Source organism: Camelus bactrianus, chromosome 34 (genome assembly GCF_048773025.1).
Source record: "Camelus bactrianus isolate YW-2024 breed Bactrian camel chromosome 34, ASM4877302v1, whole genome shotgun sequence".
In the NCBI taxonomy this organism is placed as follows: Eukaryota; Metazoa; Chordata; class Mammalia; order Artiodactyla; family Camelidae; genus Camelus; species Camelus bactrianus.
The window spans coordinates 11,897,593-11,917,135 of record NC_133572.1 but is presented as its reverse complement, the minus strand read 5'-3'; the positions used below and the strand labels follow the sequence as shown (position 1 = coordinate 11,917,135).

At 40.1% G+C, this 19,543-nt stretch overlaps 1 long non-coding RNA gene and 1 pseudogene across 1 annotated transcript; both read right to left on the bottom strand.

The window, feature by feature from the left end:
- Nucleotides 1-91: 91 nt before the first annotated feature.
- On the bottom strand, nt 92-1,067 carry LOC105062345 (elongation factor 1-delta-like; annotated as a pseudogene).
- A 15,083-nt stretch (nt 1,068-16,150) lies between these two features.
- On the bottom strand, nt 16,151-18,120 carry LOC141575920 (uncharacterized). Its single transcript, XR_012504019.1, has 2 exons — nt 17,891-18,120; nt 16,151-16,488 (listed from the first exon to the last, which is right to left on the bottom strand). It is a non-coding gene; the product is annotated as an uncharacterized LOC141575920 (long non-coding RNA).
- Nucleotides 18,121-19,543: the final 1,423 nt, after the last annotated feature.

Below are 19,543 nucleotides of genomic sequence, written 5' to 3'. Positions count from 1 at the left end.
CTTCCTGACTGGCTTCTTTTGCTCAACATTTTTGTGAAATTTTCCCAGGATCTGATGGTAGCTGTAGTTTGTTCATTTTCCCTCATTTATAATCTTCTATTGTATATACCTAAAATTGACTTCTCCGTTTTACTTTTTTTTGAATCTCAGTCTTTACCTGCTGCAAGACTTCACACACTCAGGCCCAGTGCCAGGGCTCAGATCTTGTTGAAAGCAGCACTGTGGACGCTCTGCATGTGCTCCTGGGATTTGGTGATCCCCTCTTCCAGCAAGCCCGTCCCCACCTTGTCGTCCTCCTTCACACACAGGACCTGCAGCCTGTGGATGCCGTGGCCCACAGGCATCAGCTTGGAACAGGTCAGCCGGTCCAGTTGGACCGAGGGCACACAGGCCTCCAGCCAGGCCCTGACCATCTCGTCATCCCAGGGCTTGATGTCCAGGATGGAGGGCTTGGCCACCAGGGCCGGCTTCTCAGTGTATTGCCGCAGCCTCTCCTCCCACAGTCGGTCAGCCTCCTTGTCCTCCGCCTAGTCGCTGCCACACACGTCAGTGTCATGGTCCTCGTCGTCCGCAGCGGAGGCCGCCTTCTGGGTAGGGGTGGGGGAGCCCCACCTGGCGCACGGGAGACACTCGCTGGGGCTGCGGGGCTGCGGGGCTGCGGACCGGTGAGCGGGCGAGCTCTTCTCCAGCGCCCTTAGCCGGGCCTCCAGCTTGGACACAGTCTGCTGCAGATCCTGCTACTCCCCTCGCAGGATCCTCTCTGCTGCCAGGCGGGCAATCCCGATAACCAGCTCTCTGCAGCTCTCACTCGCCCGCTGGAGCCACCCACGCCCGAACTTCCTGTGGTTGTGGAGTTCTGGATGGTTCCTCTGGCTCTCGCGAGATTGCAGAGCTGTCGCGAGATTTCGCTGGCGGCCGTCTTCTGGGTGAGGAACCCTCCAGAGGCCGTGCATCTGCTGGTGGAATCTCCTTTCTGCGTCATCATACTTGACCTTGGCGAACCAGATGTTCTCGTGCACTAGGAAGCTTGTGGCCATTTTCCCGTCTGCCAAGGACTCGGCGACCAAAGAAGAGAGCGCGGACGGCAGAGGAAAGGGTATCCATTTTACTTTTGACGTGCATTTGGGTATTTCCAGCTTGAGACATAATGCCGTTGAGAACACTTCTGCTGCCTGTTGGTGCACAAGTCTGTTCTCTCTTCCTAGGAGTGGAAATTCTGGGTCCTAAGGTGTGCTTGACTGCAACCCTGCAGATAGTGCCAGTCCCTTTTCTCAGGGGGTTGTACTAATATACTTGCCAAGCAGCCGTGAAGCAGCATTCCTGTTTCTTTGTACTTCCTCAGCGATTGGCATTAAAGTCTTAAATTTTAGCCTTTCTGATTGGGTTTTAGTTCAAGGAAAATTCTCTCTACTCACAACACTCTGACACCAAATGTGTGGGTTTTTCAAACCAAGAAATAGTCTGTTTTTCTGTGGACACCCACTGGATGTTATACAACTTAATTTAATTCTGACACCACTACCTGGAGTTAGTCCAGACTTCGCAGCTTAGGGGCTCTGTCCCACGACACTGCCCCCACATCAGATGCTAATGGCAAGTAGTGGGTCCCAGGTTATCCATGCTTCTGTCTTACCTGGCTAAAAATTGGGGTTCCCACAACCCCCTGATCAAGTTTGATAATTTCCTCACAGAACTTAGGCAAACACTTTACCTGTTATTACCAGTTTATTGTAAGGGATGTTATAAAGGATGCAATGAACAGTCAGATGAAGATTCTCATAGGGCAAGGTGTGGGAAGTGTCCTTTCTGGGTGGGCCACCTTCTAAGCACCTCCATTTCTTCACCCTGAACCCTGTTCTCTGTGTGTGAATATATATATGACTAGCACAATAAGGTTAGTTAACATATCCATTACTTGACATAGTTATAATTTTTGAGTTGTGTTAAGAGCTTTTAAGATCTGCTCTCGTAGCTTCTGTTAAATATGCATACAGTATTAGTAACTGAAGTGACCATGCCGTGTATTACAATCCCAGAACTTACTCCTCTTATCACTGAAATTGGTACCCTTTGACCACCTTCCGCTAATCCCCCACCCCTGCCTCCTGGCAATCACAGTCTATTCTCTGTTTCTATGAGTTTGGTTGTTTTAGATTCCATATGTAAGTGAGATAATACAGTATTTGTCTTCCTCTGTCTGACGTATTTTACTTGGCATAATGCCCTCAGGGTTTCATACATATTGTTGCAAATAGCAGGATTTTTTCTTTTTTTATGACTGAACTATCTATCTATCTATCTATCTATCTATATCATTTTTTTTAATTCATCCATGCTTTGATGGACACTTAGATTGTTTCTGTGTCTTGGCTATTGCAAATAATGTTGCAGTGAAGCGGGGGGTGCAGATATCTCTTTGAGAGAGTGATTTCATTTCTTTCAGATATATACCCAGAAGTGGAATTTGCTAGATCATATGGTAGTTCTATTTTTATTTTTATTCTTGTGACGCCTCCATACTGTTTTCCATAGTGGCTATACCAACTTACAGTCCATTTTTTGGAATTTCTATGAACAGACACACGTGTCACCTGAATAATGAAAGTGTTATTTCTTATTTCTTCCTTTCCAATCTTTTTCTCATTTTCCAGTTTCCTTCTTTCCTTCCTTCCTCTCTCTCTCTCTCTCTTTTCCTTCCTGAAATAGCTGTGTTCCCTTTCTGCAGTGGCTGGGACCTTCAGTTCGGTGTGGAATGGGAGTGGTGATCGCACATATACTTGTCTTGTTCCAGGTCTCGGTAGGAAAGCTTTCATCATTTCACCACTAAGCTTAATGCTTGCTGCACATTTCTTATTGATACTATTTTTGAAATAAAGAAATTCCTTTCTCTTCCTAGTATACTAAGAATCTTTATTATAAACAGATAGTGAATTTTGTCATAATATTTTCTCCATTTATTAAGATGGTCATATGATTTTTCTCTTACTCTATTAATGTGATAAATTATATTGATTGATTGTTGAGTGTTCAATCAGTTTTGTATTCGTGGAGTAAACCCAAATTTTTATATTTTGCTAAATTTGATTTGTTAATATTTGATTTGGATTTTTAAAATCTGTGTTCTGGGTAACATTGGCTTGGAATTTTTCTTGCTTATGATTTTTTTTTGTCATGTTTTGATATCAGGGTTATTAAGCTCCCTCAAAAATGATGGGAAATAGTCCCTCATTTACTGTTGTCTAGAAAAATCTGTTTAAATGTTTGGTAGAATTCACCAGCAAAGCCATCTGGGCTTGTTCTTATTCTCTGTGGGAAGGAATTAAATTAACAGTCCAGTTTCTTTAATAGTTATAAAACAATGTTGGCTTTCTATTCTTTTGTTTATTTTGGTAACTTACGTTTTTGTCCATGTCTTCTGAATTTTAAGTTTATTGGCATGAAGTTTTTCATAATATCCTCTAATAATCATTTTAATGTCTGTAGGATTTTACAGCAGGAGTCAGCACACCAAAGCTCTCAGGCCAAATCTGGCCCATGGTGTGTTTTTATTTGGTCTAATGCGCTAAGAATGATTTTTACATTAAATACTGAATTTTAATAATTATTCTACCATCTCATTTCATTTTTCTCAAGAAACAAGGGAAGCAGATTTTTATGAAAACAAAACAAAACAAAACAAAAAACGAGTGCTTGTTGATTATCCTTACGTGAAAATACTGATTTTTTTATGAATGATGACCATTGTGGTGAAAATAACTGATGGAAAAACAAAGTGAAAGTCTTACCTCAAACCTAGTTCAGTGCCAGAGCTCCATATGTGCTAAGTTTTACTTTGAAGCGTGTGATTCTGGTTTGGTGGGTAGAGATGGTAAGTTAAGATTCAGGACCCATTCAACTGTGGCAGAGCTGCTGAGGGACTTACTCAACAAGGCCAGATTTGAGGCCAGCGAAAGGCAGGAGGGGCGGCAGGGGAGGGCCCCAAAGGCTTCATACCGTGTACCGACGCTCTAATGGGCAGAAAGCTGCTCTGAACTTTAGGCTAGCCTCAGCTCCTGCCTCACCTAACAACCACCATGCAGTGATTTGTTGGAGGCTGAACTGTTCATGTGGATTTCCTTGAATAGGACCCCACCTTCCTGGCCTTCCATCTGTTGGTACTAAGGGTTCCGAAAAAGGCAGGTCCCGGCTAGGACGGGACTCTGGTGTCCTTATCTGACAGAAGAAGTATCTATTACATGACTGGTTCTGTGCCTTGCTCAACAGCTTACGTGTACTGAGGCCGTAGGTAAATTGCTTTATCTGTCTCTGCTTTCTTTTCTGTATCTGCAATCTGAAGATAATAGAGTTATACCTCCTCCCTACATACTTTAGTGACACATTTGTGAAAATAGATTGAGGCTGAATCGTAATGTGTCTGCAAAGTCCCAAGAGTTCTGGGAGTAAAGGCTATGTATAAATAAAAATATATTATGAATGTCTGAATATTAATAAAGGCTTTTGTATTTTACCCTCCTGACACAGTTGAAAGTCATAACTGTTGAATATCAAACAGATCTTTTTTCCCCCTCCAAAATAATACTTCTAAACTCTCTAAGTTAATCCCTAGAAAATAACCATAGAGAAGATAAAATCTGTCTCTGAGCTCCCGTGGCCCCCCCTTACCTTCTCAGGATGATGTATCCACGCCACTATGGAAATGGGTTCAGGGCATTCATGGACTTTCTACCTCCATTAAAATACATTCTCAGCTAAGGATTTTGTAAATGTATCCATTGAGGGAGGTAGATATGAAAGACAAATCATAATGTGTTACCTTTCAGTATTTAAAAATTTTTAAAGTAGTACATAGTCTTTAGCCAAATGGTTTAGTTTAAAGTGGGATTTTCATAGAGTTTATGAAACTCCTGGTGTATGTCCAGATTAAACTCTAATTTGAAAAGACACATGCACCCCAATGTTCATAGCAGCACTGTTTACAATAGTCAAGACATGGAAGCAACCTAAATGTCCATCGACAGATGACTGGATAAAGAAGTTGTGGGGTGTATACACACACACACACACACACACACACACACACACACACACACACACACACACACAATGGAATACTACTCAGCCATAAAAGCCAATAAAATAATGACATCTGCAGGAACATGGATGTGTTGCAGGAAAATGGGGTGCCAGAGGATGGGCATGTTCTGGGTCCCAGGCGAGTCCCTGGTATGGGCCCCATCAAGTGAGAGTCCTTGGCTTTGCACAGGAAAGAATTCAAGAGCGAGCCATATTACAGTGAAAGTAGATTTATTCAGGGAGATACACATGCCATAGACAGAGTGTAGTCCATCTCACTCAGAAGGGAGAGCGACCGTGAGGTGTGGGAGTTGTTAGTTTTTATTGGCACGATAATTTCGTATACTAACAAGTGGGAAGATTATTCTAGCTACTTTGGGGAAGGGGTGAGGGTTCCCAGAAATTGGGCCACTGCCCACTTTTTGACCTCGGAACTGTCATGGTGCCTGTGGGTGTGCCATGGGGCTCAAGGTCTACTGGAAGTCGAATCTTCCACCATCTGGTTCTAACCAGTTAACCTGCCCTCAGTTGCCGTCATTTTTTTAATGCCCTGCCCCCTTCCCTCCTGTCTCAGATGGTAGTATATAGAGATTATCCCACTAAGTGAAATAAGTCAGACAGAGAAAGAGAAATACCATATATCACTTATATGTGGAATCTAAAATATGATACAAATGAACTTATTTACAAAATAGAAACAGACTCAGACATAGAAAACAAACTTATGATTGCCAAAGGGGAAAGTGGAGGAGGAGGAGGAATAGATTAGGAGTTTGGGATTAGCAGATGCAAGCTACTGTGTATAAAATAGATAAACAACAAGGTCCTAATAGCACAGGGAACTATAGTCAATATCTTGTAATAAACTATAATGGAAAAGAATGAAAAATAAATAGAATGGGAGTTTCAGGTTTTCATCTGAGTATCATAGGAGGGTTTTTTAAAATTTTCTGATGGTGGTAGGGGCAAGGAAAGAAGGGAAGCAGTAAGTTGGAGCTTCTGAAATCTTACCACACAGTACAGGTTTTAATAACTGCAGTATTAAACACTTTCTGTATCGCCAACCAGACTTACGCAGTATGCACATACAGCCCTCACTGAAATAGACAGTGTTTGCTTTTTTTCTTTTCTTTTTTTTCTTTTAACAGATGAGGGTACTGAAGCTTGAAGAGACTGAATAAAAGTCTGAGGTCACACATCCAGGAAAGAGCTGAGCTGAGCTCAAATTTGAATCCAAGCTTGTTTGTCTCCAAAATGCTTTTCTTGCCATGTACAATGATGAAACAAATCACAATTTGTAGAACTGCCCCTGTGATTGACTTTGGACTTACCTCCTTTCATTCACGCTGGTCAAGCACACGTCTTTTGATGTTAATAGGACTTCATGTCCCCAGCTCTGTAATTCTGGCCACTGAAATAGACATGCCTATATTCAGCATGCTCTCCAGAAATAATTATGTGGTGGTGAAATGTCATCTTTGGTATCATCCAAATGCTTTTCAGTATTTCATCAACTTTAATGATGTATGTGTTTTTATTAAAAATCAGAAAAAAAATAATGCTTAATAGTATACATATGTATGACTCAATCCGAAGGCCTTTTCTTTCTCAGCAATTTCCTTGATGTGTCTGACATTTCTCCCTGAATCTCTCTATTACTTTGTGGTGTATTTTTTTAAAAAATTTTCTTGCTTCTTCTTCAGTCAGTTCTGTTATTTTTTTCCTGCTCTTCTTTCTCTGTAATGTGTGTCTCCCAGAGCTCTTATGTAAGAATACTGTTATGTTTTCCTTTCTCATTACTTCTTAAACATTTGCAGTCTTCATGTCCGATTTTATTTCTTTCTGGTATGATCTTTGATTCAGGTAGTTCAGGCTTGAATTTGCACCCATCCTCTCCCCTTGCTTTGCTTGTCTTTCATACACGCAAGCACCCAACTCGGTGTTGGGTGTTGACGGTGAAGCCGGTTCTGTGTTGACTACACTTTGGTAAATCACTGTGTCACAGAATTCACAAATTTTGAGGGTTTTTTTCCCCTGTAATATTTAAAAAATTAAAGTAATAGAGACAGATTTCAAAGTAAATTCCTAATAAAATTAGCGACCATACTGAAGTTTATTGGTAACATTAGTGACTAGCATCAAGAGGCACCGTTATCAAACTCTGTGAGTGTGCAGTTTTGTTTTCTTACGTGGTCGTTTCTCGTCCATGGGCTTCTCTCTACTCATTCACAGTTCTGTGCTCACTGTCATTTCATGACTCAGCTGCCTGTCAACAGAAGTATTAATTGGGGCCATTGATGACATGTCCTCTTGTCACATCCACTCACTCCATTGCCATTACTCTGATCATTCGGTCTTTTATCCCAAGCTCTCTCCCTACCCTAGAGAAACTTCAGAATGTTTCAGACTTCACAATATATCAAGTTAAAAACCCCTGTTTTTAATCTATTAATATCCTTCTCACTAACTCTGTCCTAAAGTGTAAGAACAGGCTCTCATGTCAATAATTGCCCTCTTTTCTCTTAAAATTTGGCTCCTATTTTCCTAGAACATACTGAAAGTATTTAAAAGTGAAACCAGTTGAAAAATATGCTTTTTTTTCCAATAAGTTGTGTGTTCTTTTCTCCATGTAGCAGAGAAACACCCTATCAAATTTTCATCTCACATGTAGTTTCACTGAAATCAGAAATAGCTTGCAAATTATTTTTTGAGGATTCACTTTTATCTCTAGGGTAGTCTGTCAGTTCCTCTTAATTATGATCCATAGAAACTGACTGCTGTTAACTTAAAAGGGAATTTGTCTAAGACTGTGATGGCAGGGATGGGGATGGATATGGTGCTTGTGTGTGTGTACAGATGATAGGATGATAGGCAAGGAGACTGCGTGGCCAGGCTCGGAAAGAGACAGGAGCGAAAGGAGCTTTAGAGGACCAGAGCCGGAAGGACAGCAACCACCCCATGGCGAAAGACACCTGCTTAGCACACATCTTCTCTTGTGCTACCACTGGAACGAAATCATCTCTACAATATTTTCTTCATTCTTGCAACATGTGCTCAGGATTTAGAGTCCCAGGAGAGAGAACCTGGTTGGCTGAGGTTGTCACACGTCTGACCCTTGGTTCTACTAGAAAAAAGACCTGGGTCCTTTGGCTTCCAAAGACGTGCAGTTGTCTTTCCACCATAACCATGTACACCGGGGAAAAGAAAGTTTCCTGAAAGCAAATCAGGAAGGTGAAGGGATTCGGCAGCCAATAAAGAAGGAACTAATATTTTGGACTGAGTTGCTTATCCAGTTGAAATATCGTAGGAAATTTGAGTCTAAAGACAATTATGAATCCATCAAGTAATACCAATTACAAACTTATTTGTCATAGGGAATAATCCTAGATAACATATATCTAAATATAGTATGAATTTACAGTAGTCTGTACAAACAGGTAGTTACCAAGTAGGCACACGAGGGAGTCTCTGTTTTTTTGTTGTTTTTCCATTGTAGATAGGGCTGCTGTTGACATTTTATAGGAAAGGAGGCCAGAAGAGAAGCAATAAGTTTGAGTGGTGGCTGAAGACAAGAGAGGCTATATGGGGGATAGACATGAGTGTTTCATATGTCATCTGCAGGTCTAGTTATTTGTGGAAACTTGGAATTGATTTTCAAGCCCTTTGGGGAGCCTGCTTTCCTTTTTTCCATTCAACTACCTTCTTTGTATCTGACAGGTAGCTTTCTGCACAGCGAACCAAGCATTTGAGCTACATGTTTTTACCATCCACTTTTCCTGACAGCAGTTTCTCTCCCTGTTTTATGCATGCCGCTCATGGGCTTCAGTAGTAATAACATTTCATCTTTCAGGAGGGAGCATCAAAATTAAGAGAATTGTAAAACCATTCAGCGTCCTTCATTCTTATAATTAGCAAGGAATGGGCTGAAGGCAAGATAAAGTGTCTCTGTATCTGACATCCTTTTTGGTTTCCTTTTTCTGTGGATGACGAGGAAAATTGGACCGTTTCTTGTCTAATTTGACAAGCTGACTATTGTCAGACAGATGTCTTCATTAAGTCTGGGTAGGAAGGGGGAAGAGGATCAAAGGGAAAAAGTGTTGTGCTTTTTTCTGGTGCTCTAGAGGTCATGTATCGCAGGAGGGTCCACGAGTGTGAGGGTAGTTTATAGTATTTTGTGTAAAATGGTGATTTTTTTTTCCTTAGGATTAAAAACACCTGTGGCAAACATTTGTTGGGTCCTGACACCCCATTTTGTAGTCTTGGAATATGCAGTGCTATGACCCACTTCAGGAAGCAACAACAATTGAGGCAGACTTTCATTTTTAGGTGTTTAGGTCGTGAAGAGAGGTGCATGCTAATTGGGTGAAGTTAACCCAAGGTAGGGAAGACTGAAGATGAGTTGGAGTGACATCCCCACCTACAGTGAGGCTTGATATCAAAGATCCCTACCTGTGGGATCATTTTTGTCAGTAATATCTATTTAATTTCAACCATTCCAGGTTAAGGAAATGACTACCCAAATGTGAGTCCTTTTTCTCCTTCATTGCCCTCATTTCCCTTCCTTTTTTCTCCATTCCCAGTTGGAAGATCAAAATAGTCTTCCCTTTGTAATTTCTTAGATTTGCTTCTTTTATGTTCCCCAAAGCTTGCCAAATACCCCTTCTCAGGGTTTATTCTTGTTTTTGATTCTTTGGTTCTTTTCGAGTTATCTCACGTTCTTCACATTGGTCATATAATAGTTTTTTTTTTTTTTTTTTTTCTCTGGAAGCAGCACAGAATCTCAGGCACTCCTGAGGCAGCTTGCTTTCTGTAAGCAGCGAGGTTCCCGCAGCCGGACGGGGCCAGAAAACGGCGTCACAGCAAGAAGCTTGTATTGTGCCCGTTAAGCACAGGGAGTGACCAGTGGTGCGCAATCAGAGACTGGAGGCTAGACCGCAGTGGCAGCAATTCTGGACACACTCCCGCTCTATTAATTCAGTTGTGCATTGTGATAGCTACTATGCATCCTTAATAATAAACTGCAGGTGATCAAATTATGCCTCTCAATCGTCGTGATAATGTAGAGGGACATTGTAAGAGCAGCAGCTATAACATGCTATGTACTGAGGAACCGAAGAATCAGGGTAAAGAAAATAGTGCTGCCAGGAACAGCCTTTTTTTTTTTTTTTCCCTTTCCTCTTTTTCTCTGCCTTTTAACATTACTCGTTCCTTCTAAACTGCGAGGAAAATGTCTGCTATACATTTTCGCACTGATTCTGACCTCTCTTCCCCTCCTCAGCTAGTACAAATCTTGAGAAATGTAGTGGAGAAAATAGCATACCGGGGAGTATTGCCACGTTTGAAATTAAATGGAGTAATGGAGTCGGGATGGGGGAAGGAAAGCGTGGACAATGACAACTCGCTTTAAAGCAAAGCACATAAAATATGGAACAAAGTGAGTTTAATGTAAAAATTCTCACTTAAATGACTTCTAATAGTTTAGGAAACCTTTACCAATTTATAGATGTCAAACAAAAGATTAAAGATAATGCAATTACAATATTGATGCATCCAGTTAACAAGAATTTATTGAATGCCTGCCTGCCAGGTACTGTTCTGGTTGTTGGGGAATACAGGAGTGAACAAAGTTCTTGCTCTCATGGAGCTTATATTCTGATGGTGGTGAGAACATAGAGACAATAACTAGACAAATTAAGATACAGTATGTTAAATGGTGTGGAGTGCTACAAAGGAAAAGAAGTCAGGGGAAGAGGAGAGGAATGGGGTCGTGATGAGGAGCTAGCTATTTGATATGGGTTTATCCAAGAGAATCCCCGATGGGGAAGACGACATTTGAACAGAGACCTGTAGGAAGTAAGGGAAGAGTTTCCAGGCAGCAAGTGCAAAAATCTCTGAAGAAGCACAACATTGTAAAATGACTATAACACAATAAAAATATGTTAAAAAAAATCTCTGAAGAAGGAGTGTGCTTAGTGTGTTTGAGGAAAATCAGGGAGATAATGTAGCTGGACCTGAGAAAGAAGAAGGGGAGTGGTAGGAGAAAAAGTCAGATAGACAGGTGGTGGGGGTGGTGGTAGGGGGGACAGGTGGCAGAACAGGAAATATTTGTTGAATTAATTTTAAAAAATGGGGTTTAACTTAGTATGTAATATCAAAATGAGTGCTCTCTTACATTTAGCTGTTTCAGCTGATTCATAGTTATTTTAGTTTTGTTTGTTGATTCTTATTTGTCCAACTAGAGTTAATGTAAAATATAAATCTGGCCATGGATAACTGAAAGTAGTTTTATTGGCAAATACCACCCCATACCCTTTAAATGACAAAATTATAGGAAAGGAAGAATTTTAAGGAAAGAAGAGTGGATGAGTAAAGTAATTGCTGTGCTTCTTGTTGCTAAGTGTAGGAAGCAGATGGAGTGAAGTGGGAGATAAAGAGAACCATTATTCAACAAAACAAAAGACATCTATTTTGGTCTATGACTGAAAACCCTTTTCATTATTTTTGCCATGTTTTCCAATATGATTGCAAATATACTTTCAGACCTTAATGTAGAGCAAATGCTTTTAATTTTCATGATCAATAAATACAATTTTATCTAAATAATTCCAAGCAACTGTTATTTTTAAAAATTATTAACTTTATTTCACATTTTTATTTTTAATAGACTTTATATTTTAGAGCAGTTTTAGGTTAATAACAAAATTGAGCAGAAGATACACAGATTTCCATGTATCCTGTTCTCCAAACATGCATAGTTGGTACGTCTTAATCTCCTACCCCCATCTTGCCCCTCTCCCTTCCCTCTAAATCATTCTTCATTTCTGTTGCAGTGTTTTTGAACTCTGGCATTTGTTTTTGATTGTTTCTTAGAATTTCCATTTTTCTGTTTCCATTATCCATGTTATCTTGTATGTTGTCTACTTGTATGTTGTCTACATATTAATCTTCATTATTAAAATCTTGGTCTGATAATTCCAACATTGCTGCCATATCTTACTTTGGTTTTCATATTGTTCGGTCTCTTCAAACAGTGTTTTTTGCTTCTTAGTATGTCTTGAAAGTTTTTGTTGAAAGAGAACACAATGTACTTTGTAAAAGAAACATCAGTAAATAATTGTTTAGTAATGTAGTGATGAGGTGTGGGGAGCCGGGAAGTGTTCTTTATCCCTGTGATTAAGTCTCAGTCTTTGCGGAGTCTGTTTCCCTGGACTGTGAACGTGTCGTCTCCCCCCTCCGATGGGGACAAGATGGCTCGAGGGGGTTGGAGTTGGGTATTTCCCTTCCCTTAGCTCAGTTAGGCTCTGATAAAACCCCCATAGTTTAGGCTCTGGTAAAACAGTTTCTCCCTAGGGCAGACCTTGTAAGAAGAACAGAATGTTCTGGTATATTTCAGAAGGTTCATTTTTCCTTCTCCCTACTGGAAGCATGAGGAGACTTTATCCAGTATTCACCACGAGGACCCAATAGAGCTCCTGGAGGTAAAATTCACAGAAGTGTGGAGTCCCCCACAGAATGGGTTGCTCGTAGTTTTTAATCTCTCAGACTTGTCTGCACGGAACATCCAGGAATTCATCAGCTATGGTTTCCTACTGGTTCCTATGGAGGTTTGTGCTTGTGGGTTGTGGTTCTCGAAATCCACCTGTTTGTCTCTCTAATTTTGAGGACAGCAGTTTGCTCTGTCACCTCACTACTCTGATGGATCTGAGAGGAGTTGTTGATTTTTTTCAGTTTTTACTTGTGCTTAGGATGGAGTGAGAACTTCTAAGATCCCTATGTGTAAGAAACCAGAAATCTAACCATCCTGTTTTAAAAGGTCAGTGAGGTTGGATGCTGAAGCAACTTTACTGTGAAGCTGATGGAACTCGCATTTCAAGGCCCTTCCTTGCATGGCTCCCTCCAAGGGTTTGGGAAGGCTCTAGCCATGTGTTCTCATGGCCATATGATTCTGTAAAATTTGCAAACTTATAACTACATTTGGTTAAGACAACTGTCTCCACTCATAATTTCTTCCCCTCACACTTCCTCTGGTGCCAGGCATTTTGTGGATGCAGAAATTGACAGTCACTTCCATGTATAATTAGCCATCTCTTTGGAAGAATTGCTTCCAGGAAACTTTTGTCTGTCTGGCATTGTGACCTGAAAGTGCAATTTTGTGATATGAACGTGATACGTACGTGTTCTATAAAACGAGGCACTGAAGTATGTGGGCAGTGGAAGAGAAAAAGATCTTAAAAAACAGGAAGCCAGCAGCTAGCCTGCAGAAAGTTCTTCTAAGCATCAGAAGTGTAGAATTGTAAGCAGAGCATCCCCTTCTGATTGTCACCTAATCAAAATGGTTGTTCTCAGGGGAGGGTGTAGCTCAGTGGTAGAGTGCCTGTCTAGCATGCACAAGGTCCTGGGTTCAATCCATAGTGCCTCTATTAAAGATAAATAAATAAATAAAAACCCAATTACACCCCCTCCTCCCCAAAAAAGCTAAAAAAAAAAAAAGGTTGTTCTCATCAGTCAGTAATATACATAATAATGCAGAATATACAATGATAAATGTGCCATATTTTTTTCCTTTTCAGGTGAGACTCACACAAAATAAAATGTATCCAATAATTCTTGTGTTTATAGGTCACAAACTTTAGGAATATTACAAACAGTGAATATGTCTCTTGACGGATGGTACATTTGCTTCCAATAAGTCAGATCACTTCTTACAGAATCTGACATATCTTGTCCTTAGGAAGGTGATTGGTTCCAGATGAAATAGTACATAAAATTGCCAACAATGAAGAAATACAGACTGAAAAAATAAGTGCTCTGATGACAAAAATACCTGGACATATTCATCAACCTAGTTAATGTATGTAGTATAAGAGTAATATGATTACATATTTATGCACCTCAATATAATGTAGCAACAATTTAAAACTGTATTTTAATTCCCCTTGTGTTACAATTAATTTTGCATTTTTTAGAGTATGAAGCCAAAAAAATAGGAAACGTTATTAGAGAGGTTTATCAGACAATTAATAGAGGTTACTTTTCTGTATTGTGTGATGTTTAAAGTATTTATCTGTTTTTTAAATTGTATTTTATTGTGATTTATTTTTTTCTTTCCAAACATATATTCACTTTTGTCCCTAATTTTATATTTGTAATTTTGTGTTCTTTTTCTTAAAGAGGATCCCTTTAAGTTGAAAGGCTCTATACAAACTTAATCTTCCTTTGGTTGGATGAACTGAAAACGTTTCTGTCCTTTGAAAGTGTTTTTCTGTTAATCATAAAGATAATTAAATGCACGCAGACACATTGCCCTTTCTTAACTGTGTTCTCCAGTGTTTACGAGATAGCTGTCCAGCTTTCATTTATGCTGTATATGTTTGGTTTGTGAAGTCAAAAAAATTGGGCCGGGGAGAATTTTTAACCCTTCCCCCTCCAGAGATGAGTCTATCTTCCTTGGCAAAGATAGGAAAGGAGGATGAGTAAGATGAGTCTGAGCTTCAAGCCAGCGCAGAATGAGAGAGGGAGCTGGAGCCGGATGGAGTGCTAAATCAGAAAATAAGTGAACACAGCTAAAGTCTTACTATTGGTGTTAAAAATATAGCCAGAAGATATCAGATGTCTAGGAACAACATACTGAATGCAAAGAAACCAAAAAGTCACTGAGTTGGAATATGAAAATGTAACAAAAAAAGGCTTATTGTGGGATTATATGAAATCATGTGTGCGAGACTTTTGAAAATTGTAAAGCACTGTACAATTTAAAGAATCTTTCGTTCAATTAAAAAACATAAACTGACCAAACAATTTTCCTTTTTAAATGCTCCCAGATAAAAGTACAGAGGAAAGATAGTGCAGATTATAAAACTTACATGCAGTTTATCTATATACGTAATTATATTTTACTCATGTGTGCGAGACTTTTGAAAATTGTAAAGCACTATATAATTTAAAGAATCTTTCACTCAATTAAAAAACATAAACTAACAAAACAATTTTCCTTTTTAAGTGCTCCCAGATAAAAGTACAGAGGAAAGATAGTGCAGATTATAAAATTTACATGCAATTTATCTATATATGTAATTGTATATTACTTAATATATAAGTTATTTATATATATATGTAATTCCATCTGGTATAATTTTCCTTCAACTTGAAAAGCTTTTCTTTTGAACCATTTGTTCTAGTCCAGATTGGCTTGTGCTTTTTATTTATTTTTTTAGTTTTCACTTCCCTGAAATGTCTTTATTTACCTTTGTTCCTGAAGAACACTTATGCTGGATGCAGAATTTTGTCTTGGCAGATTTTTTTAAACCTCTTTGATGTGGTCTTTTCACCTCCATAGTTTCTGATGGGAAATAAACATCATTCAAACTGTGCTGCCCTTTATGTAAAGTTGCCTTTTTTTTTTGGTCTATCTGCTTTCAAGTTTTTTTCTCTTTGGTTTTCAGCCTGCTGGCTATGATGTGCCTAATTATGTTTCTGCTTATAGTTGTTCTTCTTGAGATTTACTGGACTTCTTAAATCTGAAAATTAATTTCCATTGTTAAATTTGGAAAGTCTTTTGTTATTAAAAAAAAAGGCATTGAGTTGGAGTTTGAGAAATGATGAGAGCCAGAAGCTAAGTATCTATGTAAACAAAACAAACAAACAAACGAAAAAACCCCAAAGGAAGTAAAAGGAACAGAAGACAAAGGATGAACCAAATGGAGGGTCTGTTGTTCAGTAAGAAGCTCTCTTAAAGTTATTTGAAAAGAACAATCGTCTCCCTCCTGGCCAGTTTTGATATGAGAAGACAAAGCCCCGCCTTCTCATTTTTGTCCAGCCTCCGAGTTTGGTCTCCTTTGCACTGTGTTCACATATCCAGTGAGCAAAAATAACATTGTTCTTCCATGTTTCCCACAGAGGCTTTGCCATTGGATCTCTTTCTGGCTCCCGCTCACCTTTCCTTTTGGGGCTGGTTTATGTCTGCTTAGGTGGAGCTGGGAGCTGCCGTTTCTAACTGGCAACTCGAATGGCTGTGTTGCCGAAAGATCCCGCCCCCACCCCGGTCCCTGATGAGCCAAATTGAAACTCAGAGACAGGATCGTGGAGCTTAGAAGAAAAGAAGCAGCTTTATTACTTTGCTGGGCAAAGGGGACTCAGAGCAAGCTAGTGCCTTCAAAACTGTGAACCCATCTAGAGGATGGGGCAGGGTGATTATGTAGCCATAGCTTAATAAAGCATCGATAACAAACAACAGAATTATTTTCTTCTCATAAGACTCAGTGGCGTCATGGCATCTCCAGGTGACCAAGTCTGTAGAGGCTAGTGGTTGTTGCTCTTTCCATCTCTTTATCTTGTAAGCGCCCATGGCATGGTCTTCTTGGTAATTCAGGCTATTTTTGTAAGGTAACAGTCCTGTGACCTTCTCCCTGAGAACAACTAAGAAACCAAGTATGAGTTTTGCTTTTGATTACTGGAATAAAGCAGAGACTGGATAAAGAGAGCAGTGGGCCTGGAGCTGTGAACAGCAACTGGTCAGTCAGCTTAGTTGGTCAGTTTAAGAGCAAGCATAAGAATAAGCTATCTGTTAGCAAAAGTGTGGCCATTTTAGTAATTCTCCTTCAGCTGGAGCTCTTTGATGTTTCATTATTGCAGAAAAATTAACTTGCTGATTATAAAATAGGTGCTATCAGAATGAGAGACATGAGTGAAAGGATAAAGAAAATCCCAAATTTGAGGACAGGTTACAAAGTGCTAAAGTAGCTAAGTTAATGGTTTGGCTGGCAACTCCAAATATGCACAAAAGGCTGTTAAATCAAAACACCTGACGCTTTGTCATTCATTCTCGTACATCTCTCTGCTCTCTTCTATCTTAAGAAGATTCTTTAGAATTTTTGACAGCAGTCCAGTTAACAGAGTAAAATGTAAAACAAGTACCTCAAAAAATTGAGAACTCTGAGCTGCATTAAGAAAGAAAGAGTATTTTAGCAAAACATCCCAAAGTCTCTGTGCAACACATTACCCCCGTTGGAGAGCTCTAATAATACGACTCAAGCTGCTGAGTGTCACATGATGCTTGTTTTGAAAATATTTTGCATTTCTTAGCTGAAGGGCACGCTCTGACACTTCAGATTACAATAACATGGGTTTACCTTTCAGCTCCTTTAATTCACATCAGTCTCACAACCAGGTAGAAACATTTTTCACCTAGTCTACGTTTGTTCTGGTCACACTGAGAATTCTATTTTTAGAAAAAGGTGTTTAAAACGAAACCACAAACACAGATTTTAAAAGATGTTGTCTTGAAATTCATGCGTGTTGTTTAGATTTCAGACTTAGGAAATGAAGTGTTAATTTCTATGGATGGTCCTGTCTTCCCTGGACTGGAAAAGGGAAAGAGGAAACAAAAGAAAAAGACACATATCCCAGCAAACTCAGGGAAAAAAATTTCTCCTCTAACTCTTCTCTTTCAAGGGTGGAGAAGATGTAAGGGTGGAGAATTATTTGTCATATCCTGCTCGGATTATATTTCATATTTTGATTTAAACTTTGCTCATGGTCTTTGAGGTCTCTTCATAAAGGAAGAAAGAAAGAAAAAACCCGACTACCTAGAAATGCTTAGTAAACCTAACAGCACACCTGCTACAGATTAAATGCCAGTTGCTCTTTGACTCTCTTCCTTTCACATCCCAGGATCTCTCTTTGCTGAGGTGTATCATTTTTACTGCAGGAAATCCAGAGAATCGTGGGAGTTAGACGTGCAGGCCAGTTAAAAGCAAACAGACCTAAACAATTAAACGTTTTTGAGAAAAAAAATCTGTGCAAAGCTTATGATACTCACTGCATAAAACGTGCCTCTGATTTCTTTGGTTAACCATATGCATCAATGCTTCAACCACACTGGAACTTCTGATGGAACTGTTAACAAATAATAAATCTCACCTTCTGGCCCCGTAATAAAAAATAAGAGAGCTGTCTTCTGCTAAAGGAAAGGTCTTCTAGATAAGTAATGCACCACCGTATGCTATTTATTGTAGGTTATTTTTGTCATTCTGACAGCCTTGCCTCAGAAGCACGTTTGGAGAGGGGAGGGGAGGGATCAGGTGAGGACCCTGACCCAGGGCAGAGCTGAAACCAGTGAGGGCATCAACAGCTGAGGTGGAAGCAGCTGGTGGGAAAGACCTCTGTCTGGAAGACAGTGCTGTCCGAGGAGGGCAATCCAGCGTGCGGAGCCACTACAGAACTCAGGGACTCGGGAAGCCAGGCGGCGGTCAGAGGCAGGTTTTAGGAACAGGCTTCAGTCACGTGTAGTAAATGAAAGAAGGAACAGTCCTGGGACAGGAGCGGGCACGGGGTCCAGGCCCACACAGCTGTAGCTGGGGAGGCTTGGCCTAGGCACGTGGGCCATGTGAGGCAGAGGACGTCGGACCCAGCAGCGGGACCCCCTGTAGATCTGCTTCCGGGTACCTGAGTCTAGCTCTGTGTAGTCTTCTGGAATTGCTGGGTCGATGTATAATCTGCTCTGGTTAAAAGTATTCTTGCAGCTCAAGTTGTTGCCATCAGGGTCTGGAACTGAGAAATCTGGCGACGTTTCTGACAAGAGCCACTTAGGTGGTCTCCCTAAATTTACTTCTGTCTCATTCCAGTTTATTTTTTGCCAAGAAGTTGGAGAAGTCCTTTAAAAAAAATTATTTCTGATAATTACACCCTCTGTTTAAAGGTATTCCTTTGGCCTAAAGAAACCAGACCCCAAGGTGGCCTATAGATCTGGCCATCCGGCCACTTTCCCTGTTGAGGTCAGCCCTCCAGCCAGCATGGCCTTTTCCAGCTGTTCAGTGCCTGTGTGTCTGCTTTGCACTGTCTACTCTGCTTGAATTTCTCTTCTCCATTTATTTGCAGAAGCAGCAGCTGGTTCTTTGGCTCGCTAGTCAAGAGTCATTCCCTCATGGAAGGACAGACTAGATGAGGTCCCCTGTTGTGACTCTCTTGTAACTTTTCTTTCATCTTCAAAACAATTAAAACAATAGTGATCAAACAATTAAGTATGCAATTAATGTGTGTCTCCCTTGGCTGGCTGAAAGCTCTCCTAGCCCAAGACTACATCTGTGTTGCACCCCACTGTGCTTACCCTTCGTAAGACCTTTTACAAATAGGTGCTCAGTCAGTAGTTAACTGAGTTGAATGTGTGAAATAAGGGTTGAGCATCTCATCACTATGTCTTAGGTCAGAATGGAGCCATTAGTCTATTCTGCCTGTCTGTAAGGCCAGCCCACGGTAAAGACTGGTCTTAGTAAACCATCACAGCGCGTGTTGTTACGCCAAATAGGATAACATAACAACGACAATAAAATGAGCCATATCCATGGCTCACTTTGTTTACTACTAAATCCATTTTTTTCAAATTCCTTTTTTTTAGGGTTGGAAAAAATATTACTTATAGAAAATGAAAAAGAGAGAAGAAAAGAGACAGCAAAATACCTTATCAGTCTTCTGG